Raw genomic sequence first — 25,317 nt, forward strand, 5'->3', positions numbered from 1 at the left:
GATCCCCTTAATATTACCTGCCTGACATTTAATTCTCCCCACAAAAGTTCCTGAAATAGATAAATTATTATTCCAAACTACTCTTAAGTATTTCACATGCATACCATGTCTCCACTCTTTTGTCTTTACGGAGCACACCTAAGACAGGTCTTACCAACAATAGATCCAGCGGCAGAGTGCTGAAACATGACCGTTCTTCAGGTCATCTCGCACCTCTGTCGAGGTGGGGGAAGACTATGCTACCCATTGGTCGGCCACATTTCAGGCGCTCAAAGCTCCAGTAAATTTCATCTCTTTGGTTCCACCAAAGGTGACCAAAAGATCGTCTCAAATATGATCATATATTGCACATTCACTATCTGCGGTTAGCAGACGACCGTACATTCATTTATTTCACAGGTCTCACCAAACTAGATGTAGGGATATATTTTGTGGGAGTGCACATGTGATCAATTAAATAAATAAATTATCAATCTTTCCCACACTGGTATCCGGCTTCGGTGTATTAATTGAAATTGAGTTATTATTAGAAAAAATATGTTGTACTGACAAGAAGAATATTGTACCTATTTTCAATGTCGGACGGTACTGTACCCTTTCAACGTGATCTGCCCATCTAATCTTCAGCATTCTTCTGTAGCACTACATTTCGAAAGCTTCTATTCTCTTCTTGTCTAAACTATTTGTTGCCCATGTTTCACTTCCATACATTGCAACATTACATACAAATATCTCCAGAAACGACTTTCTTTCACTTAAACTATACACAATACTAACAAAGTTCTCTTCTTCAGAACATAGATTTTGGTAATAACACAACATCCTTATTGATAAACGTTATTTAGCACAGATCGCCATTGGATCCATACCTGCCATAATTTACAAAATCTATCTTTTGTTTAATCAACATATGATTTTTTTCCTTTATTGAATTTCGATTCCCTTGAAGAGGGTGGACTGGCAGCAGCTCAGTATGCTGCTCATCAGCCTATAGTATTTTTAAAACATAACAAGATAAGAAACAATAAAAGCCAGTGATTAAAGGGGACTAAAATTGTAAAACGGCGGAAAATTGTGGAAAGTTAAAACATAAAACAAAGGGGTAGGCGATGCTAATAAAATACACAGGAAGCAGACAGGTAAAATAATAGACAGACAATTAAAAAAACAGGGCGTCAGTCTGGTTTCTGTTCCCAAGAGACATAAAAATTACACCCAACGACACAACACTGAACACTCACTGGAACACTGCACTAAAAATCGGCACAAAGTGACACACCACAGCCAACGGCAGATGGGATAGGGGGGGGGGGCAGGGAACTTGGACAGATGAGGGGAAAAAGGGGGGCGGAGAGGAAAAACAAAGGTGGGGCCGATGGAGGGAGATGACTCATAAGGGGAGCAGGGCAGAAGCGAGAGGGTATGGGGAAAGGCAAAGGAGGGAAACGCAAAAGGACTCAGGGGAGAGAGGATAGGTAGGGAAAAAACAGCATGGAAGGGGGGGGGGCGAGGGAGCACAGGAAAAGGACAAAGGAAAAGAAGGGGAGATAAGGGTCAATGCTGATAGGAGGGATAAATGGAGGGAGAAAGGGCATCAATCAGGAGGGGGAGTTGACAGATGCCACCTCGGGAAAGGAGATGAAGTGTGTAGAGATGGAAGGTCGGGGGGCCACAACAGCAAAGGTGCGGCAGAGGGTGGGGGTTGGAGAAGAGAGGAGTAACCAGGGGATGAGGGCGATGAAGGCGGCGGTAGTTGTAGAGAATGCAGATGTGTTTGACGAAAAGGAGCAGATGGGGGAAAGGAATCAGGTCATAGGGGATCCACATGGGGGATGGGAGGTGTACTCAGAAGGTGAGGTGGAGTGCTTGGCACTAGAGGATCTGAAGGGACTTATAGAATTTGGAGGGGGGGGGAGCGGATATCCAGGTAGGACTGGCATAACAGAGAATGGGATGGATTAAGGATTTGTAGGTGTGGAGGATGGTAGAGGGGTTCAACCCCCATGTCCGGCCAGAGAGAAGTTTGAGGAGTCAGTTGTGGGTTTTGGATTGGATACAGTGGAGATGAGGGGTGCAGGTCAGGTGACGATCAATGATGAGGCCAAGGTAGGTGAGGGTGGGGGAGAGGCGGACAGGACAGGCGCAGATGGTAAGGGAGAAATCAAGGAACCAGAAGGACCAACTGATATGACCTACGATGATTGCCTGGGTCTTGGAAGGACTGATTTTCAGGAGCCACTGGCTACACTGTGTGGCAAAACGTCAAGGTGATTCTGGAGAAGGCATTGAGCTCTTGGAGGGTAGGAGCAAGGGCAAGGGCAAGGAATGTGGTGTCATCGGCATATGGCAGGAGGTTTACTGGAGGGCAGGGTTGGGGCATATCTGCCATGTACAGGAGGTAGAGGAGAGGGGAGAGGCCAGAGTCCTGGGGCACACCTGCAGAGGGGTAGAAGGTGTGGGAATTGGTGTTATTGATGGTAACATGGGAGGGGCAGTGGGAGAGGAAGGAGACAATCAGATGGACATAGTTGACAGGAAGGGCGTGGGTATGGAGTTTAAACAGGAGATCGAGATGCCAGACATGGTCTTAGGCCTTTTCGAGATGGAGGGAGACAAAAATGGCAGAACGATGGGAGTTGTTGGGGAGGAGGTGGTGTTAGTGGAGGTGATGGTGGATGCACTGGGTAAGGATGGATTCCAAGAGCTTGTTGATCATCAAGATGAGACACATAGAACGATAGGAAGAGGCAACAGAAGGAGGCTTGTTGGGTTTCGAAAACATGAGGATACAAGTGGTTTTCCACAGGATGGGGTAGGAGCCAGTGGCAAGTATTACATTGTAGAGGGTGGCAAGGACTGCAAGGAAGGAGGGAGGGCAGTGTTTGAGGAGGCAGTAGATAATGCAGTCGTGGCCAGGAGCAGTGTTGCATTTAGTGTGCAATGTGAGGCTGATGTCCTGTGTAATGATGGGAGTGTTAAGTTGAGGTGGTGGTGTGTGGCCCAAGTACTGGAAGCTAGGAGCAAGGGGAGGTAGATAATGGTAAATAATTTCAGGGAAGAGGGAATAATCAAGACATCGGATAAGTGAGAGGCAAAGTGGTTGGACTTACTGAGGTTGTCAGGAAAGGGACGGTCGTCAAGGAGGAGAGGGTACTGTTGGATGGGGTGGTTCCCAGTAAGGCGGTGTAAAGCAGACCAATACTTGGAAGAGTTTATTGGAAGCATAGTGTTGAGCTGTGTACATGTCTGTCGCCATGTACAGCGTTTCTTAGCACTAAGCATGTTGCGGATGTGTCGTTGTAATAGCCGATGGCAGGTGAGTGTGTCCTGGTCACAAGTGTGGAGAAAAGAGTGGTAGAGGCGGCGGGATTCACAAAGGAGGACGGCCTGAGGAGGCAGGGCTGGGTGGTGAGGGTGGATGGCTTTGGTAGGGATATGGGTGGCAACAGCGTCAGTCAAGGTCTGATGCAGGAAGGCAGTGGTGCAGGAGATGTCATCAGGAGATTATAGAGTAAGGTTGTGGCCTTCAAACTGGGTGTGAATGGAGCAATGGTAGGCATCTGTTAGCACAGAAGTAATCATGGACAAGGTTAGGAGGGATGGCAGGGCGAGGAGTGGGGTTGGGATGGTGAGCATTTGAGACAGTGAGAAGAACGGGAGTGTGGTCACTGCCAGTGAGCTAAAGGACATCTGCGGTGATGTGCCCAGTGAGGTTGGGAGACGTGATGATCACATCGAGAGTGGTGTTGGATTTGGGTCAGCTGTGCTGAGAGAGCGGAACCAGGTCTCCCTGGAGGGTGGTGATGAACTGATGCCACCGTTGGAGGTTGGCATGAGCATGGCTGTGGATACTGAGGTCGGCAGCAATCACATAGGTGCAGAAGGTGCAGTCAGTGTGGGCTAGGAAATCATACGGGATGGGGGTTCGAGGGCAGACATAAATGGTGGCACAAGTGATGTTAAGCATGGGGCAGAAGAGGCTGATTGTGAGATGCACAGCAGGATTGTTGAGGAGAGGTTGGGGTCAAACAGAGACGGAGTTGGCCTATAGCAACCCCGCCACATGCCAGAGGGTACAGGTTTTTGGTGCAGTGAAAGGTGTAAGTAGCTGTGGAGGTGGAGATACAGAGTTGAAGGAAGGTTTCATTTAGGATGAAGCCATCCATGTAGTGCTGATGCAGAGTGTGGAGAATGTGGGTGGGCAGGGATACTGTAGCACCATGGGAGGCGAGAGTTAGACGAGGGTGGTGAGTGGGGTGATGGTGAAGTGGGCTTGGTTGTGGGAGTAGATGGCATAGGAATTAAGATGGAAAAAGGAATGGGCAGTGAGGGCGATTTGGAAAAGGGTGTGGGAGTGTTGGAAGGGGCAGATGTTTTGGAGTGCAATGGTGACGAAACGGATGATGTCCTCTGCAGTAGGGGGAGGGTGGAGCAAGTTGTTGTGGTGGATGGGGTCATCAACGGAATGGACTGGGAAACGAGCTCAGGGGTGACTGCAGGATGCTTCTCTTTACACTTCAAGGAGTAGGTAGGATGTGGTTTGTTACAGGTGTTGCAGGAGGGGGCGAGAGGTGAGGTTGGGCAGTTCTTTAAGAAGTGTGAAGCTTTGCAGTGGGGACACGTAGGGGAGTTCTTGCAGGTGGAGGTAACATGGTCATTGTACTTGAGGCAGCATTGGCCACAAAAGTATTGGACTCGGGAACAGGAGGGATCGACTATGGAATGGCAAGTGTATATAAGGGCTCCCTCTGTATGGAGGCAGTCAATGGAGGGGGGAGGATTTGGTGAATAACCACATTAGATAAGTCAGCCTAGCATCATTAAAGATGCAATGGGCAGAGCAGATTTCGATGTTGGGCTGGGAGTTGAGTTCTGGCAACACCTCAACCTCCATGACTACAGGGCTAAGCTTTGTGGTCACGGAGGTGAAGGTTGGTGGACGTCAGGAGAGGCTGGGATGTGGTAGGGTGGCTCATTGACCAAATTGCATGTGTGGGATTTGGGAGAGGAGATCGGTATGGAAGGAAGCATTGGGGGATTTAATGAGCACTGAGTTCTTGGGAGGAATTAGAAGGGAAATGGAGGCATTGGGGGTAGTATTTACAGATGGCCAGGGTGAGGATGCGGGCATTGAGGATTTGAGGGTCAGGATTGGAGATACAAAGGTGTGGGTGGCAGGTGTGGCAGGGATGGGGGTCGGGTTCGAGTCCATGGGGGCTGCGTGGGTCACGGGGATCAGGGGTTTTCTTTGCGGGAGAGGGGTCAATATTAGGGTGTTCGGAAGGTTTTGTGGACAGGAGAGGGTGGAGAGGGGGCTGGAGGATGGTTTGCTGTAGGAGATGGCGTGGAAAATTCCCCCTGAGGGGCAGATGGAGCAGAGGCAGGGGGTGTGGGAGCCACAGAGACCATGTAGCGGCGAGCCGAAATCCGTGCTGGCTGGAACCCTGTCGGAAGTGGTGCAGGGAGCAGTGGGAAGTCTGCCGATGGCTATGGGGCGATAGCTACAGGGAGAGGGAGAGTTGGGGGTTGTTACAGATGGAAATGGCGCAAGAGTGGGGTGGACAGGGAGGGAAGGAAGGACGGGAATATGAGTGGCAGATGAGCTCCATGTGATGGTGGTTGGAGTAGCTGAGCAGGAGGTGAAAATGATGTGATGGGGTGGGACATGGTAGAGGCTTGAGAGAGGAGGGTGAAGAAGGCGACGGATGTGATGGTGACAGTGATGGCGGCGGCGGCGTCGGCGGCAACATCGTCGTCGGCGGCGGCTGCAGGAAACAAGAAACGTGGCAGCGGCGAAGGACTGGGGCGGCGGTGGAGGAGCCGGCAGCTCGAGGGGCGGCAGCTCCTCCGGCAGGCGATTAAACCGGTCCGGTGAAGCGTTCCAGGCAGCGGCTGAACGTCGTCGGCAAGAAGGCGGCGGCGGCGAACAGGCAGGCGGACGGACCGACGGCTACAGCAGCAGCAGCAGCGAGCACATGGCGGCGGCTCTGGCGGACTGAAGACTGGGGCCGGCAGGCAGACAGACGGACGGACAGACAGACAGACAGAAACAGCAACAGCAACAGCAACAGCGCTTCGAAGACGGAGATTTCACCCTGAGTTTAGCCCAGGCTCTGTAATCTGCCGTCTTAGAACGAGGGAATCTAACCCTCTAGATGATGCATGTTTTGGGTAGTTATAATCCTTACAGCATTTACTACGAAGCACAGGAAGGAGTATTAAACATCTTCGGAAGAAGTATTGTAAGCCTTCGTTCGTTAATCTACGTCATTAAACAACAGAGTATATGTACTTTCGAGATTACCTCTACTTCAGACACTATTTGACAAGACGTCAAAACGCGAATAAACGCGATTGCCAGCTGTTTGTTGTTACTGGTCTGAGGACGGCAGGCCACACAGCCATTTCCAGGCGTCGCCAAGAGATGATAGCGCGGTGCGAAATCTCTTGCTCCCTGCAGTACGTAGTACTAACACCTGTATGCAAGAAAGTAGATTTCTTTACTCATACTTTAGTAGCCCACTAAGGGGCAGGCCGACGGCACATAAACCGAAGCAATTTGCGATATCATTGTATGTATTGCATCCGGTGTGTCGAAGTAATGGTTCTCGTACTCGTCTCCGTCGATGGAAGAACCCCAGCGACAAATAAACTCTTTCAAATACTAGGACGGTAGAAGGCGGTTCTCTGACTAATTTACTCTAATACTGTCTTCTCGTCTCTGTGTTTTACATACGAGAAACGCGAACTCCCAGCCACAAGGACAGAGTTCAGATAACGTCTCAACATAACTATAGGCAGAGGAAGTGCTCTCAATTACTGAACGCTGCATTCTCAACGACGACCTAACCCGGCGGTGAAGTCCCGAATCATATAGGTTCGCAACAGTACAGTGCCTAACTGTTCTAACTATAAACTCACCTGAGAGCAAAGACACCAAGCCTCTCTGTACCAACAAAGCAGATACCGAGCGACTGTCAAGCACGGGCGTTCATTACGGAAGACCTCGTCTCTCCACCGCTGGCTTCCCAGCAAGGTTGGGCTCCCCACCATCGTAATTCCGAAAACGAATCATATTCCCGAGAGCACGGAACATTCTCCCTCTCTACAGAATCTTCCGAACGCTAGCCAACCGTATTTCACTCTTTTTTCGTCCAGCGCGGAAAGTTTTCGAGAAAATTCCTATACTCATTCAATGGTACGCTTCTGAGTAAAGATCTGCGGAAATAACCCAGCCTGCGTGCTTTCCGAGGTGCCGCTTCTTCGTTCCTCTCACCTGCATCCAAGATTTGCAGAGTTTGGAAGTATTATCCGGTGATACTCCTGGCCCTACTACAATAGCGGCCTTAGCGGCCGGCCGCCCCTGTATTGTGTCTTCGAGCTTAGGTGTCTAGACTGTCCGACGTGGCACTTCCTGTGGAGCTGGAGCACCACACCCGTGTGGGCCTTCCACCCAGGGCTTGAATTCCACCTGCGGTTTCTTTTCCAGTGTCGTTCCAACCTCTGCTAGTATAGGCAACCATTCATTATGCGTTTCTGTTACTAAAGACATTATGTCACAGTTCATGCAATAAGCGTTAGCAGTTATTTACAAGGTGTACGTGACGATGTCAGTCTCGTTTATATATTCATATATACCATGTACAACCTATCACATAATACCTAATTGTGTTTGAAGATCACAGAAAATTATGTGGATTGTGCTTGTAAGGTGCGATATTATAGCCATCTTACAATACCTCCACCTAACGAACTATTTTGTATTAGGCTGGGGTGATTCTTACAGTATTATCTCATCCAGTTCAAAATCATATAACCATAAAATGTCTGTACAAGCGAACTAATAAGAATACAAGGGCAGAGGAACACTTGAATCATATGTTCTTCTACAATCATTCTGCATTCATTCATGGGTTTACTGCATAAATTTACTTATTACACATTTATTATAATCTGTCTACCCCTTTTGTTTGTAACACTGTTCCGAGATGTGACTATTGGAATATACAATATCAAAAGAAATTTAACTAACATTAGTAAATTTTTATTCTCTTTCACAAATCGCAGTTCCCAGCTACCTTTAGACTTCAGGCCTACGCTATCTGTCATCCATCCATCCATAAGACATATGCTGAAGCTAGAAATATTAATGTAAAGTGTCCTAATGTTTTCAAAGTGGTCGTTCAATAAATTACATGTACTTATTTAGCCATTAATATGAAAAACAAGAAGTTATGTCAATTATTCAAGAAGTTATCTGTTGGTCTACGTAATTTCACTTGGTCATATTTATGCTCTTGGTTTACATTTAAAAAAAAATACTTCATTTCACAAACTGATTGAAGAAGACTAGTGTTTCCCTAACGTGTATAATCTTTAAACATTTCATAAATCTTATGTTCTAAAGCGTACTTTGACAAAATGCATTTACATTTACTGTAACAACTAATATTTGTAATAAGAGTTCGGATCGACCACCAATTTTATCTAATGTGTTTGTTCAGTGTGTAAAATGTAATACATAAAAAACATTAAAATCCACAGCATCATTAACAAAGAAAATTATAAACAATAATTTTACATAAATACATATACAAAATATCTGGGAGTACACCAATATATAAAAACAGTGGTAGACATCATACCATTATCAAAGAGAATGTCAAACAATACTTTTACGTGAATACATAAATATTTTCTTAAGACTACACTGAAAAAAGTACAAAATGTTTACTCAATGACAGGTACTGGAAAAGTGTTTAGCGTTCACTACATTACGTACCTTTTTTTATCAAGAGTCACACACTGATTCGAATTTCACAACACACTTTTGTCTTCATTTGAGTATGGGAATGGAAGCTATAGTTTTTTTGTGAAGTTTAGCATGCAAAGATTGTTCGAGATGGGACATGTTGCCTTTACAAGTTAGTCTTTCGACCCTCAGCCCGTTGTTGATCCCAACAGGTTACCAACCTCTCGCAGAGTTGATGATGTAGAAGGGTCCTCGGAATATACAGCCAGGTAAGTGGGTGCATGTTTCGAAACAGCCAAGATTTTTGTCGAATTTGTGCACAGCATGGGGAAGGTACAGTCAGGTAGGACCTTTATGGGCCATCTAGAAATCTTCTGCATCGGCTAAGAGAAGTGTAATTGTACGTAGTCTTCAGTTCTTCGTGTTTCTTCTTTTACTATGTTTGTGATCCTACTCTTCTGTTCATGTCGTTTCTTTCTCTTGACATAACTGTTATATTTTGGATAAGGACATCGGCAATTGTGGACAGGTAGGTTATCTGTTTGGTGACACTACACATGGAACTTGAGTCGTTGTGTGGGACTCAGATTCGTCAAAAGTCAGTGCCAGGTGACTGACTGACACAAATTACAATGTTATCAGCCTCTACCAGGCAGAGGACCACAGAAGAAAACCAAACATAGTTGACAGTAATATACAGTTATTAGCAGTTGCGATTTGGCCCTGTCTGACTACCACCCTGAAGAAGATCTTAGGATCTCTTAATAGACTTTAACATATACATCAAAACCTAAACATAAATGAAACATTAAGGCTACTAATACTACTGAATGATAAACGTTGTTCCTGCTTGTATATTTATTGCAGATTAAAAAGAATTATATTACAAAGTTTACATTTCCTAAGTAAAATTACCCAACTCTGCCCCTTTTTATGACCACACCATCTAATATCAATAACGCGAAGTGACTGACATCATCTACGTACCAAACACTAGAAGACACTTCCTTCAAAGATGCTCTGTGGTGGTGTGGAACCTCAGTGGAAATAAATTAACCTGATCACAGCTGCTTAGCTTTTATAGCCCTAATAAACCGAAGCAATTTGTGATATCACTGTATGTACTGCATCTGGTGCATCGAAGTGACGGTTCTCATACTTGTCTGTCATGATGGAAGAACTCCAGCCACAAATAAACTCTTTCAAACACTAGGACGGTAGAAGGCGGTCCTGTGACTTATATCCTCTAATACTGTCTTCTCCTCTCTGTGTTCTACATACGACAAACGCGAACTCCCAGCCACAAGGACAGAGTTCAGATAACGTCTCAACATAAGTATAGGCAGAGCAAGTGCTCTAAATTACAGAACGCTGCGTACTCGACGGTGACTTCCAACCCAGTGGTGAAGTCCAGAATCGTACAGGTTCGCAACAGTGCCTAACTGTTCTAACTATAAACTCTCCTGAGAGCAAAGTCAGCAAGTCTGTGTGCACCAACAAAGCTGATACCGAGCGACCGTCACACATGGGCGCTCACAATGGAAGACCATGTCTCTCCACCACTGGCTTCCCAGCGAGGCTTAACTCCCCACCACCGTAATTCCGAAAACGAATCATATTCCCGAAACCACGAAATATTCTCCCTCTCTACAGATTCTTCTGAACGCCGACGAACCGTATTATAGTCATTTTTCGTCCAGCGCGGAAAGTTTGCGAGGAAATAACTACACTGCTACAATGGTACGCTTCTGAGTAAAAATCCGCAGAAATGACCCAGCCTGCATGCTTTTAGACGTGCCGCTTCTCCGTTCTTTTCACCTGCATCCAAGATATACAGAGTTTGGAAATATTGTCCACTTATCCTTCCAGCCCTACTGCAATAGCGACCGATGCGGCCCGCCGCCCCTGTATTGTGTCTTCTCGCTCAGGTGTCCAGACTGTCCGTCTTGGCACTTCCTGTGGAGCTGGACCACCACACCAGTGTGGCCCTTCCACCCAGGGCTTGAGTTTCACCAGCGGTTTCTTTTCCACTGTCGTTCCAACGTCTACTATTATAGCCAATTATTCATTATGCCATTCTGATCATACACTCCGTCACCTTTCATGCAGTATGCATTAACAATTATTTTCAAGGCGTACATTACAATGTCAGTCTCCTTTATATATTCATAAATACAATGTACAACCTATCGCATGATACCTAATTGTGTTTGTAGATCACAGCAAAGTATGTGGGCGGGTGGTTGTAAGATGTGAAATTATAGCCACCTTACAAGTTTAAACTAGCCAATAGCGCAGAACAGAACACTTCGTTTCAAATAAGTTGACTGCTCGGCAGAGAAAATTAATAATAGCCAAATTTCTTTAGAAAGCCAACAAAAATACGAGTAACTTCATTGTTCTGTAAAGCGATTAATGCTTCACTGGCAAAAAGATGGAAATAAGAAAAACTAATGCATATTTTAACCTTCCGTAATTATGTGAATGTATTTTAATTCACTTTATAACTCCCACCCACAGACAACCGTTTTGTGTTTATTTGCAAGAGAGCTGTAAACGAAGAGGAAACAGCCAAATCACTAAACGTTAACACACGTCACGTGGAGATACCCCCTACCCGTACAACTAGGACTGCTCTGCCAAAGCGCGGATCTGGCAGCTAAGGAGCACCAGAAAAATGTTTCCTGGTAGCATGTGACTGCTTGTTGCTACTGCCGATATAGCTTACAGCCACACTAAGTAATCAGAAGTGGGAGAAGGTACTGCTCATATGGTACTCAACTGCACGTGCACGTAAGCCTGCCGGCAGCTGCTCACACGAAACTAAGGTAAACAGTTGTGACGTCACACTCGTCGGAAGCAGTTTGCTGTTTAGTCTACACCCTATGTCTGGTATACAGAAAAAGTCTTTGTTAGAGCGTCAGTTCTTACCGGTAAAATTACAAAAAATTTAACTGAAAACTGAAACAATTAAAAATTACCAGAATTATTAAAAATTCCCGGGTTTTTCTGTTTTTTCTGGATAAAAGAATTCCCGTATTTTTCCCGGATTTTCCGGTGTGTATACACTTTGTACAGAATGACAGTGGGGCAGGAGTGGAATCCTGGATCAGCTACGGTCGCAATAGGGTAACAGTTCATCCACTTGTTACATTATATTGCGATTATAGAAGACTGAGCTTCCGAAAAAGGCTGTTTAGTAAAGTATCGAATTTATGCAAACTGTGGGAGTTGCAGTTTCTTAAAAAAGCCGTTATTGACTTTTTTGTGTTAACCTTTTCTGGTATTACCCAAATTAACTTAGTTTAAAATAGGAAAATTCGGAGGGTCTAACAACAGTCAGCTGGGGCCCAGAAAGTCTAGTGCTGGCTCTGGTTCTCAGTACCTGTACTACATGGAATAGCTGCTCTTTTAAATAAAAATACAGTCGAATTATTCTGACTTAATATCTGCTTCGAGTGCAGTCACCAATAAGAGAATTAATTAAGGTATTAGTGACTGACTTGATAGACATAAACTCTTCATTACACTTATTTACTCGATGTATAAGTCAAACTAAATGTAATTTTATTACCTGTAGTTCCACGACTTGCGTTACCGCCTCAGCTGTGCCACTGTGCCTGATGCGTGTCGAGATTCGTGTGCGTCAGTGCGAGATTGCCTTCATGTGCTGAAATTTGGGCCTCAGTGTTCTGTCTCAAATACAACTAGAATTACTTTGGTTCTTTCAATCTTTTATGTCAAGTACACACAATGGTACTATGAGGATGGAATTTCCTTCACATTTTGTATAGGCATCGTTAATTTGCAACTACTTTACTGCTTCTGGTGCCTTTTTATTACAATCAAAATGGATCTTTTTTCTCTTGATAAACCAAATGGTCTACAGTGAAGGAGCCGTAAATTTTGCAGCTAAATTCCCCAGGTTTCTGCCAGGTTTGTATTACATTGCCGCTGTATGAGAGCCTTGAAGATATCTGTAGTTGCCATTTGGTTCTGAACTGTAAATCAGTGTTTAACCATTGGCACAGCTGATGGTACTGTTGTCTTATTTGTTTTCGCATATTTCGAAGTTCTTTGTACACACATAGTATTCCCACAGGATATTACCGGCGCCATTGGTTTTGGTGCTTTGGTAGTGGAACATTCCGGTGTCGATCACAGGGCTGGTGAGAGCCGTAGTTCCGCAGACTGACGACTGGGGCAGTGAGGGTGTTGACAGCAGTGGTGCCTGGCTGAGGGAAGTGCAGTGCAGACTGACAGGAGGAGAATGTGGAGAGAGAGTGGGGAAGTTTACTGTGTTATTATGTAACGTCAGAGTAAAGCTGCACATCATCCGTTAGGTGGTGACGCGATTTACAAGAGCAGCGTAACAGTTGTAAGGGAATTGTGAGATACGGGGTTGTGCTCTGATTGTGTTTAGTTAAATGTGGACTGATTGTATAGTTCTAGACGATAGGCACATTATGTCATCTGAATTTGCAACTATTATTACATTGTACTTAAATACAGGAAGTATGGTAGTGTAATATGTTAGTTGAATAATCAGAAGAAAATTGAGTGTGATGATGGAAGTGAAAATTCTGGTGACAGAACTCATAACAGTGATGTTGGTACGTTGCAAATTGCAATAGTCTCATGCCTTGTAGGCTGGTGCGAAATACTTTTCAGCAATGAGATATTACAGAATGGTTCTGTTCATCCATAATGAACTGTTGGCTTTAGGCAAGTTCAGTCTAGAAGTGTACTCTAGATGTTTTCCTTGAGAGAAAGGTTGCCTGTTTTTACCTGAATTACTTTATTGCTATCTGGCATTGTCTCAGTTTTGCCGCAGCATTGCTTACAGTATCTGCATGCAGTATGCTACTTGAGGAGGGGCAAAATTAATGAGTGACAGTAGGATTGAGTTTTGGAATACTGTTTATTTAAGGATGCATATTATTAGTAGAGAAGCAGTTCTTTCTCTTGTGGTAAGTTTGTGGGACTGGCTGCCTCATGACAGCATCTCCATCAGCCGCCTGTCGGCGTTCTGCCTGGCGATGTCCAGCGCTGTCCGCCCATTACCAGCTGCAGCCCCTGTGTCGGCCCCTGCCTCGAGCAGCGCGGCCGCCACTTCTCCTTGGCCACTGTATGCCGCCCAGTGCAGCGGCGTCCACCCATCGCTATCCCTTACATTGGGGTCGGCGTTCGCCTGCAAGAGTAGCCGCGCCACAGCGGCGCCGCCCCGCTCTGCAGCCAGGTGCAGAGGCATCATCTGCTCCCTGCTGCTCTCCCTAGCGTTCACATCCGCCCCCGCCTCCACCAGCAGCCTCGCCACCTCGACGTCTCCCCTAACTGCCGCCCAGTGCAGGGCAGTCCAGTCCCACCCGCCTCTAGCCCCCACGTCGGTCCCTGCGGCAAGCAGCGCCCTCAGCTCCCCCACTAACCCCTCCACAGCCGCCTGGATCAGCCTCCTGCCTCTCTCCTCTGCAGGAAGTCTTCTGCACAAAAAAACACAACACACACACGCGATAAGGAAAACTGACACACTAGGCAACACAACTGCTGTGAATACAAGTCTGTCCTGAAACAAACCTACTATATGAAGTTTGACAATAAAGTAATGACTGATTTTTCTTTGCAATATGTGTCAACCCTGCAGGCTTGTGTAGGCACAATATCTTTGACCTTGGTCTATAAGCTGCTTGTAGTCCAAGCGGCACATCAATGCAACTGCTCAGTCATGAGTTGTGCTGTAATAAGTTTACACATGTTTGTGTCTCTCATCATGGAAATGGAACAGCATAATATTGTGCAACAGTATGCCATTTCTTTTCGCTTTAAATTGGACGAAAACGTGATGACAACTTACAGTAAGCTTCAGGCTTTTGGAGAGGAGGTTATGTCATGAGCTCAAGTTTGGCATAAAATGTTTAGTGAAGGCAAAACGAATGTTGAAGATGAATACCGCAGTGGACGACCATCGACCTCCCGGACAGATGTCAACTTGGCCAGGGTGCATGAACTAGTACGATCTAATCGGAGATTATCCGTGAAAATTATTGCAGAAGAACTGAACATCATTCGAGAAACGGTTCATCTAATAATAACTGAAGATCTTTATATGAGAAAGATTTGAATTCTACACGATAATGCGCCATCTCATACTGCTCTCTCAGTGCAGAAATTTTTAACCTCAAAAAGAATTTCAGTACTACCACAGCCACCTTATTCACCAGATATCGGTCAGTGCAACTTTTTTCTATTTCTAAGAATTAAAACGGCGGTGAAGGGACACCATTTTCAAACAACACAAGATATCCAAAAAGCTGTGACGAGGGTCTTGCATGATATTACAGAAGATGAGTTCCAGAAATGTTACCATCAATGGCAGAAGCGCTGGAAAAAGTGTGTTTATCAGAAGAGGACTACTTTGAAGGAGACAACACTAAACTTGACTGAAACAGTAAACAAAATTATTTTTCACATCAGTCTCATTACTTTATTGCCGCATCTTGTATTGCCACTCCTACAATACAAAACAGTGCACAACCCTGCGTGCATTAAGCTACAGTAAATCAGTTCTACCGCTCCTTCAAAAAAACGTTCACTCAACGTTCATTGCAAATATCACTATACGACCTCTGAATAAATTACACTGTCACATTTTGTCACACTCATTCCTGGAAGTCACCTCCTTTGATCTCGGGATGCTACAGCTAATCAGTCGCTCTGCTCCACTAGAACACAAGCTTGCTGCAGCTAATACTACCTCTCTGTCTGGAGCTTAACTACCAGAGATGACACACTAGAAGAATCCCATCTCCAAGTTTTCAAACAGGGACTTTCCTCATAGGCAGTGAAAAAAATTTCAATCGTCCTATCAGCTGATCTCTTGATGCAGCCTCATCAAATACTTAAAGTTTCTGACAAACACACACACACACACCATTGTTCAATATATATCAGGTATAAAAAACACCAGATTGGCAACTGCACCCACATAAAACATTGTCTGTGTTTGTGTGTGTGTGTTTCAGGTTTTGTGTGCCTGATGGCATATGCACATGTATTTAACATGTACTATAATTCTCAAAACTATCTGAACGACCGGAATTGTTTCACCTGCTTTCTATGCAATCCAAATAACACAGATACTCTGCTCTCTTTTGTGTACACTCCTTTCACTATACAAAATGGTTACTGCAAGAGATCAGAAAATACAACTGCTCTGTGTGACTACCAGTTTAGAATACAAATTAATACTATGATAACACAAATACCAGAAAGCATGCTATTAGAGATTACAAGGCCATTACACTTGTAAACATAAGTTTATTACGATAAACGAAGTTTCAAAAAGCAACTTTCACCTTGAAATTGTATGGCGTACATTTTTTTTCTGCACTACGATCTCCAGATACAATGCACCAGCTATTATTCCTGCTAACAATAACATAAAATATGAAAAATATGGTTTCAGTCACAAGTGAGAAAGAGTGCCCATGTCTAAACTTGAAATGACATGACAGTCTCGTGCTGACTGGAGATTCTAACCCAGGCCTTAAACTGACAGTTAATTAAGCACAATAAAACATTAGAAATCGTCATTTTTCACCGGTTGTGAGATGATAAACTGAAATGACGAGACGAAAAATTTCCCCTTAGCAGGATTCGATCCCTGCACCTATCGACATTGACCTCTAGTCACGTGTATACGCTACGTTTTGGTTTACTTCAACAGCAGCGGAATATGCACATGTCTGAATTCTGAATAACATGACGAAAATTTCTGTGCTGACTAGGAATCGGACTTTACACACATCGCTGTTGACTACATACAAAGACACGGTCACTACAAAATTCTTTTCCACCTGGAGCTAGAGGCGGGATGAACCTTTACAGCATTTCTTCATTGCAACTGGACATGGCACGTCGCTAGGATGCAAAAAATCGGCAGTCACGGTATTGGGAGTAGAGTTACAGTTACTGTGGCTAACTAACAGTTGTCTGATAAGTCACCAGATGTCGTTCACTTCGGCTCAAACCTATGTTCTTCGGCGTCAATCAGACAGTAATTATCGCTCGTTCACAAGTCCCCAAATGGATTGCATTAAGTTTCGGTTTGGTTCCCACTTCCCTGTTTACTGCTCTCTACCAAGTTGCTTTCATATTTGTTGGTAGGTGAAGGGTGCCGATGTTTTTCCAAATGACCTTCCAGCTGTAGTGTGGATACTTTTCGACAGTCACATTTCTGCTTTCGTTTTCCGTTAAATCCACGTACATGTTCCTAACTTTTACCATATTTGACGGACGAACTCTGGTTTGAGTATAACTGAACACGAATCAAAATTGTTCAAAATGGTAAAAGCCTCCACATTTATGGGAGGGTTCAGGACAGTGCGAGTAATTTCGTCTGGACCGCGGGACTGCTACGGTCGCAGGTTCGAATCCTGCCTCCGGCATGTGTGTGTGTGATGTCCTTAGATTAGTTAAGTTTAAGTAGTTCTAAGTTCTAGGGGACTTATGACCTACGATGTTGAGTCCCATAGTGCTCAGAGCCATTTGAACCATTTTGAATTTCGTCTGTTAAGTGGGACTTGAGGGTCGTGGGTGTCTTCTTCCACAGCTCGTGTGTATAAAACACACGAATAGAGATTGTGATTTTCTCCCAACGTAGGTGAGATTTAATTCCCTCCTGCTTCCGGATGAGAGGGCCAACGTGTCGAACTTTATGTTAAAAATATTAACAGGAGTTACAAAATGACCCAAAGCTGAGAGAAATCTTGCTACTGTTACATGTGGTATGGGTAAAACTTGAGCCACACAGTTGATTTTAGAGATCATGTACATATTGGCAAAGTCTGCCCTTCGGATACCGCCGTGCTATGTTCTTTGAAGCTAGCTGGCATACTAGCAAGCATTTTCTTACAGTTCACAGCTACAGTACGATTTATATTAGTCCAGACCGAGAACTTGGATTGAGGTCTCGCGTGTTTTGCAAAGATATTCCACACCCCACATTCATGGTGCTTGATTTAGTGTTGCTCAGCTTCGCACCTGATGCAAGTTCGTATTTGCTGATGATCTGCAATGCCTTCTCGGAGTCGCCTTCACCGGTGATCACAAGACCACATCACCTGCGTATGCCCTACGGACGATATTCTGGCCGCGTGTGTGTGTGGTTGTCTGTGTGGTTGTGTGCGCATGCACCCCTCGTAGCTGTTTATGGAGAGTGGCTGGTAGGGGCTCAGTGGCAATGGCCAACAGGGCCATTCACACAGGAAAACCCTGCTGCACCAAACTCGTGAACTCAAATTGTCTGGTTAGCTGACAATTAATCATGATTTTCGAAGGGCAGTTCTTCAAAATTCTACAAATGATGTTGACAAAACCCTGGGGAACATCCATTATTTTCAGAAGACACTGGTGGCTCACCTTGTAGAAAGCCTTCTCGAAATCGAGATGCATTACAGCGCAATGAAACCTGGGAACATGTGCCGTAGCTATGAAGTGTGTATAGTCACAAACAGTTTGGGTAACTGATCTCTCTTTACCCACACTAGTTTGATAAGAGCCAGTTACCTCAGTCATTATTAGTTTTACTCCGTGAGCAATAACTCGGAGCATAATTGAAAAAAGAAACACAGCTAAGGAATTATTCAATGCCACACGTAATCAATGGAATTGTGTATTCAAAAAAATTGAGATGTGTGTGGTATAAGGAGGAAAATATAATTTCTAAAAAGGATGCACATTCACAGTTTCTTTAATTATTCAGCTTCGGATCAACTGCGTAATAAACTAAAATTGTGATTGAGACTTACGATGGTGACGGTACGATCTCCTCGATGGTTTTCGATCTGGAAGCCAAACAAAATGACTACTGGGCTCCTATCGCGACTAGAACCTACGGCTAATGCAGCGGTCACCGCACAGAGCAGCCTGGTTGCCATTTAGCTGGCGATCCACAACCACTACTAGTGTGCTCCCACTGCGGTATATTTCGTCAATAGAGAGACTTAGTAACGTTAGATGCGATATTAGCTATATATTGTAAGTGGAATGATATTTCTAGAATAAAGTAATAAATTGGACACCCAACAGTTAAACCTGAAGTGAGAATCAGTCGGATTATATACCGGAAATAACAACGAAGTATCAAGCGAATTTAGCAGGACAAGTCTGAAACACACTAGGACGTAAATCGACGATCACGTGGTTGGCAAATTTGTTGTGCGATGTTGTCAATTCTGCAATAGTGACAGGGAGAATACGTTTGCACAGCTGATACGCTGTGAAGATGCGGAAAAGCTGTCTGCTGCAGCACTGACTGGCAGCCGAAATATGCGAATGGCGTCCCAGAGTTTCATTCGCGTTTCTGTAACTTCTGTTTTGATCCGAAGCACTGTTACGAATAATATCCAGACTTACCGACTGTGAATCCTACGTCGTAAGTAAAGAGCAGAGGGAATTATTTGGATAGTCCTACTCTTTAGTAGCTATTCTGTCTATTTCGGTTTTTGTGTCTTACATGTGCTGTAGAGATGCAGGTCATTCACCAGAAATGATTCGTTTTTTTAACACCACCTGACACTATTTACATTATGACTTAGCTCTTTTTAATATTATTCACTTAAAGCACTTTTCCTTACAGATACATTCATTGGCATCACCTCTAACACGCAATAACCCAAATAAAAAGACAGCGTAACACCGATTAGAAAAGACGAACACCCACAAAGATTTATCATAACGCACGAATAACACACTGTTTCAAATCAGAGAAACAAATAGACCAAGAAAATCTTATCAATGACCAAAGAAAAAGCATTCAAATAGATGTTAAGAAAATGAAACAGTCGAATGAATACTATGCAAGTTCGATAACGTAAGATAATGTGGGAGACTACATTCCTAATGATATTTCTTACGTTTAGCTGTCGTGTTCAGTAAACCAACAAAAACCAATGAGGTATACGTGGTACTAAAACAAATGAATTGCAACTTACCATGTTAACCTTACAAAAAAAATATTCTACTGGAAAACAAAGTTCCCATAACACAAACGCCCATATATCGTCATGACTTGGAGAGATATCTTACCCTTCCAGCGCAAAAACAGGCTTTCGCTATGTGCAGCCCACAGTAGTAATGAAGTTGCGTTACAGGACCACCACGAAAGTATGTATGGAAGAGTAGCAAAGTGTACAGACATATAACGAAATCAAGGTAACATGTTTTTCAGTGGCCCAATAAAGTCACTACACTTGTTTCTGCATAAAAAAACTAGAAATTATGTCTGGAGAAGACGAAACAGCAGCGACTACGTTTTCAAATCCGTAAGTTTTTCACTTTTAGGCCTACAGTGCACTGAATCAAGATAGGAAAATACTTATGTGGGATAAGTTTTCTAAGGACTTTTTAACTGCTTGTGGGTCTGCCTGAGGGTACTTTTGTCACAGAAGAAATAAAAAATTCTTTCCAGCGAGATTTCAGCCTACATCTAACACAGCCACCCCTTTCATGGGTCAACGCTTCACTCCTGAGCTATCGGACAACGGTGACATGTAGCTCTCTCCTTTACCCCATGATGGCCAAATTGGATAATGTTCGGTGTAAAAGGTTAAAGTGGTTGTAATCTCAGCTTGGAACGAGCTTTCTGGACTCAGAAACATAAATTTTCTAATCTGTACCATCTATACTTAACAACCATTCAGAGTGTTTAACGAAAATGACAGTGAAATATCAAGTGAATGTGTCACGACGAGTCTCGGCTACTCCAGGATCTAAGTCGGAGGTCACAGTGTTGAAATGAAATCAATCGGAAATTTGAGGGAAGTAAAAGTAGGATGACTGCAGGAAAAATTAGAAGAGATCGAAAAGGAAAGGGACTTAGGAAGGACGCATTCAGCACATACAAAAGTCAGAACAACCTTCAGAAAAATTAAATGCAGGGATGACTACACTAAGCTTTTGTATGTCCATCCTTTTAGCAGGACGTCTCTGGGACGACGGCAGTTTACTATCGTGATAAAAAAAGGAAAACATCTACAGCATCCTTAAAATAAAATAAAATCATAAGAACAGCTGTAGGTGTTTTTATTTTTTGTCACGACTACAGTAAGTGTTCGAAAAGAATTCCAGTCTTAAACGATCAGGAGAGAGCAGATGTCAGAACACAGTACGTTAAAGACCTCTGTGAGTGGGAGGAACTATCAGTCGACGTGACAGAAGAAGAGATGGAAGCCGAATTGGAAAACGTGGGGGACTGGCCATTACACTCCAAATTTCTCAAAGCTCTGGAAAACTTGCACACAAGCAAGGTGGAATGGATAGCTAACGTTCCTTCGGAACTTACATGATCGTTAGGGAAGGTGTAAATCAAAGGACAATTCACGTTTGTCTGTAGAATCCATGACACAGGAGTCGTAACAGCAGACTGCCAGAAAAAGACCATCCAGACACTTCAGAAGCGAGGAAGGGTCGATAAGTGCGATAGCTTTGGCACAGTGAGCTAAACAGCTCATGAATCCAAATTACTAACAAGAATACTTATAACATACAGAAGAATGGAAGACAAAACTAAGGATCTGTTCGAGGACGCTAAATTTGGAGTATACAATCGAGAGAGGCCGATCAGACCTTCGACTTGATAGTGGAAGGAAAGTGTAAGGAAAATTGAGATCTTTATTGGATTTCTTGATCTTTAAATGACGTTTGACAACGTGAAATAGTGAGAAATGTACGAAACGTTTAAGAAATAGGTATAAGACCTAGGGAACAGCAGGTAATGTAGAATATGTACAATAATCAACAAGGGTTGGTACTCTGATTAAAGATGATTGCAGACAGGGACGCTGGTAGTCTCCACAAATTTTCAGACTGAACACTAAAGAATCGTTGGTGCAACTGGAGAAACTTCCTGGAATTTAATTATAATTGAGGGTGAAAAGGATTTCGTTGATAAAATTCACTGGTGATATTACTGTGTTCACTGAATGTGAGAAAGAATCACCAGAGCTGGTGACTGTAATAAACATGAATGGAAGAAAGAGGAAAGTATTGGGGAGTGGCAGAAATAACACTGGTGGCAAAGTTTACGTCAGAATTAAGGACTACAAAGTAGATGAATTGCAGCGATTCTGCTACCTGCGAAGCCAATTTACGCCAAGGGACAAAGCGAGGTTGTTATAAAAAGTTATGTAGCACACGAAAACAGGACATTCCTCGCAAAACAAGGCTACTGGTACCAAAGATAGGCATAATTGGGGAATAAACATCTGAATACAGAATGAGATTTTCACTCTGCAGCGGAGTGTGTGCTGATATGAAACTTACTGGCAGATCAAAACTGAGTGCCGGATCGAGACTCGAACTCGGGACCTTTGCCTTTCGCGGGGAAGTGCTCTACCAACTGAGCTACCCAAGCACGACTCACGCCCCGTCCTCACAGGTACTGGCAGAAGTAAAGCTGTGAGGACGGGGCGTGAGTCGTGCTTGGGTAGCTCAGTTGGTAGAGCACTTGCCCGTGAAAGGCAAAGGTCCCGAGTTCGAGTCTCGGTCCGGCACACTGTTTTGATCTACCAGGATGTTTTAAACATCTGAATGTTTGTAGCACAGTAATGTATGAAAATGAATCGTGGAATAAAGGAAAAAAACAAGAATGAGATCGAAGCATCCTAAATGCGGTGCAATAGGAGCATGTCGAAATTAGGTGAACTCTTAACAGAAGAACCCTGAAATGTCTCTCATGAATAGGTGAGGATAGCGATACGTGGAAAACCGTGACAAGAAGATGGGTCAGCGTAATAGATTATATGTGAAGGCATTAGGGAATAAGTGCCTTGGTACTAGAGGGTAAAAACTTTATAGGAAGACAGAGATGGTAATGCACACCACAAACGATTGTGAACTCTGGGTGCTCACAGCACTCTAAAGCTGTTGCTTGAACAGATGGAAACATCATCTACAGCAGTCAGAGTTCCTGATTTGCATATGTATTGTTACTGTTACTGGATGTTAGTCCATACTGCGGCAGAGTGACCAAAAGTGGTCCACACCCTGACAAGCTGAGGCTCTGCCGACATTTGCTTCTCTTTGGTGCTTGACGAACATACTTGTTGTTACTAGCAGAAATGTCTCATTCCTGCCAACCGCCCCAAATGGTCTGACAAACATGTGTTTATCTGACCCCTGCTATACCATTCCAATGCACCAAGAGTACTAGACGTTTATCTCTTTTGATGTAGAGAGTTACACATTCAGTGCAGTCATACTCTCTCCCTGTCACTAGATTTTCAGTCTATGAAGTTGGCTTACATGCTTAAATTCATATTGGCAATGGTTTGTTGATTTTGATGACAGGGGATCACTGAACTGTTGAATACGACTCACTATTTTCCCTAACAAACCTCCACTTAATTAACGTCTTTCTTATGATAGAAACTCCTAATCCCGTGGATACCGCCCTGTTACCTGACTGTATGTTCTGATTATATTCCCAGTTCAAAACTTTGCTGATCCTCCTTAAATCCAGGCTCAGCATTTACACTTCGTCTTTCAGTATTTATATGTTATCCATCAGATAATGATGGTGTGTATGTGTGTGTGTGATGAGGGAACTCACCGCATGAGAGAGACAGTGGCTTCATTAGGTGGTGGAGTCGTGGGCAGCACAGTAGGAGAAGACCTCTGGCGGGTTGTGCTCACAGTGCTAGTGGCGGCGGTGGTGGTGGTGCTGCTGGTGGTGGTGGTGGTGGTGGTGGTGGTGCTGGTGGCAGCTGTGGTGGTGGTGCTGGTGGTGGTGATGGTGGCGGCGGCGGTGGCGGTGGTGGTGGTGGGCCCCAGCTGTGTAGCAGCTGGTGGGCTGCACACACAGAGAGGGGCACACTGTGAACAGACTCCTCAGGGTGGCTCACTCCAGCCAGCGCTGCTGAGGGATCGTCCACACACACACAGACACACAGACACACACACACACACACACACACACACACACACACACACACAAACACAGAACTCACGCCGACAGTGGAACTAGCGGTCCAGACAGTGCAGACGACTTGCTAGTGACATAATCACATTCACCACCTGAGTTCCCCACAGCAGTTTATCACAATACCGCACAACAGGTAGTTCAAAAGCAAGCTTGAACGAAATGTACGTACAGTGCCCTACGCTTACACATAACTTAATTACAGAGTTACTGGGCAGGTCAGCTCAGATACTATCGTCCTCAAAAGTATCCAAACGACCTGAGTTGTGTTCTGCCCATTTGTATGAAACCCACGTAACTTAGCTGACTTCCGGTTCATCTGCTTTCCGATATTGTTGATTTGCTATACATAATAAACGCTCTAGTACTAAGTGGGTACCAATCCCTGATGTGTTGCATCTGAGACCAATACAGATCAAACAATGTTCATCAGGTACAGGCATTCATGTGTGTCTTTCTTTATAGCTGTTATAATTGTAACAATCAGTCAAATAGTAAGGACAAGCGACATTTCAAAACTCTGGAAAGTACCATGAGTAACAATTCAAGTTGCTAATAAATTTCTTTATTCAACAACCAATTTTGAAATATGTATCACCTATAGGACAGCACCTCCAGAAAAAATTACAAGATATTTGGCTTATCATGTACTACCATTACTGAAGTGTCCTCAGTGGGATTTGCTCATCAGTTAGCAGCAGGTTCTCTCCACACTGCACCCTCTGTAAGAAGCCCCCTGCTCCGTTCCAACTCCTGTTGTTAATGGCGGCGTTACTGCATGTCTACACTCTGTATTCTGTGATATTCGTAAGTGGGTTACAGTGCCACAGTGTGTCTGGCCTTTCAGAAGGTTAAGGAAGAAGGCAGTGGCATACTTGGTAATGACCTGAAGGTACTGGAAAATTCCAGCTGTATTATATCATGTCCAGACAGAGAACCTGATGATTTGTAAGTTTGATCCAGGAGTAGATGCTGATTCAGAGCACAATTTAGTCATGCTCTTGAGTAAACTGAAGCTTAAGAGAATTGTCAGGAAGAATCTGTGTAAATAAATTGTATACTGAAGTACTGAGGAAAACAATGGTTATTTTTAATTCTATGAGGCTGTACATAAATCGACAATGAATGCCAAATTTGGAATTTCAGGTGAACAGCAAATGATGTCTCTCAAAACACCAAACATTAATGTTGAACAGACTAATGTTGGTGCAAGGAAAGCGAAAGCGACTCTGAAGAAATCTTAGCATATATATATATATATATATATATATATATATATATATATATATATATATATATATATGATGACTGATGAAAGAAAGCAGTACAACAATAGACAGGGAAAGCCAAGAATACAGTATTGCAGTTCGCTAAATAATGTCACTGTAAGTCTCATGTGTGATAAAGTAGAATGTCTGTAGAAAGGATCAGATTAAGTGAATAAAAAGTGATCATAGGATGGACAGATTCGGCATTTGTAAAAGCCTAAAGATCATTCAGTGAAATTTAATACAACGATAAAAACACTAAGAGTTGGAAAAGAATTCCACTGTTAAATGCAGAGGAGAGAAAGAGAGAGAGAGAGAGA

General features: G+C 43.9%; 1 protein-coding gene and 1 non-coding gene across 2 annotated transcripts in view; one reads left to right on the forward strand and one right to left on the reverse strand.

Moving 5' to 3' along the window:
• LOC124553335 (TD and POZ domain-containing protein 1-like) overlaps positions 1–25,317 on the reverse strand; it is a 609,900-nt gene that overhangs the window by 359,131 nt on the left and 225,452 nt on the right. The window lies entirely within an intron of this gene.
• Trnas-uga lies at positions 22,229–22,303 on the forward strand. Its single transcript has one exon. It is a non-coding gene; the product is annotated as a tRNA-Ser (tRNA).

The sequence above is a fragment of the Schistocerca americana genome, chromosome 11 (genome assembly GCF_021461395.2).
Source record: "Schistocerca americana isolate TAMUIC-IGC-003095 chromosome 11, iqSchAmer2.1, whole genome shotgun sequence".
NCBI lineage: Eukaryota > Metazoa > Arthropoda > Insecta > Orthoptera > Acrididae > Schistocerca > Schistocerca americana.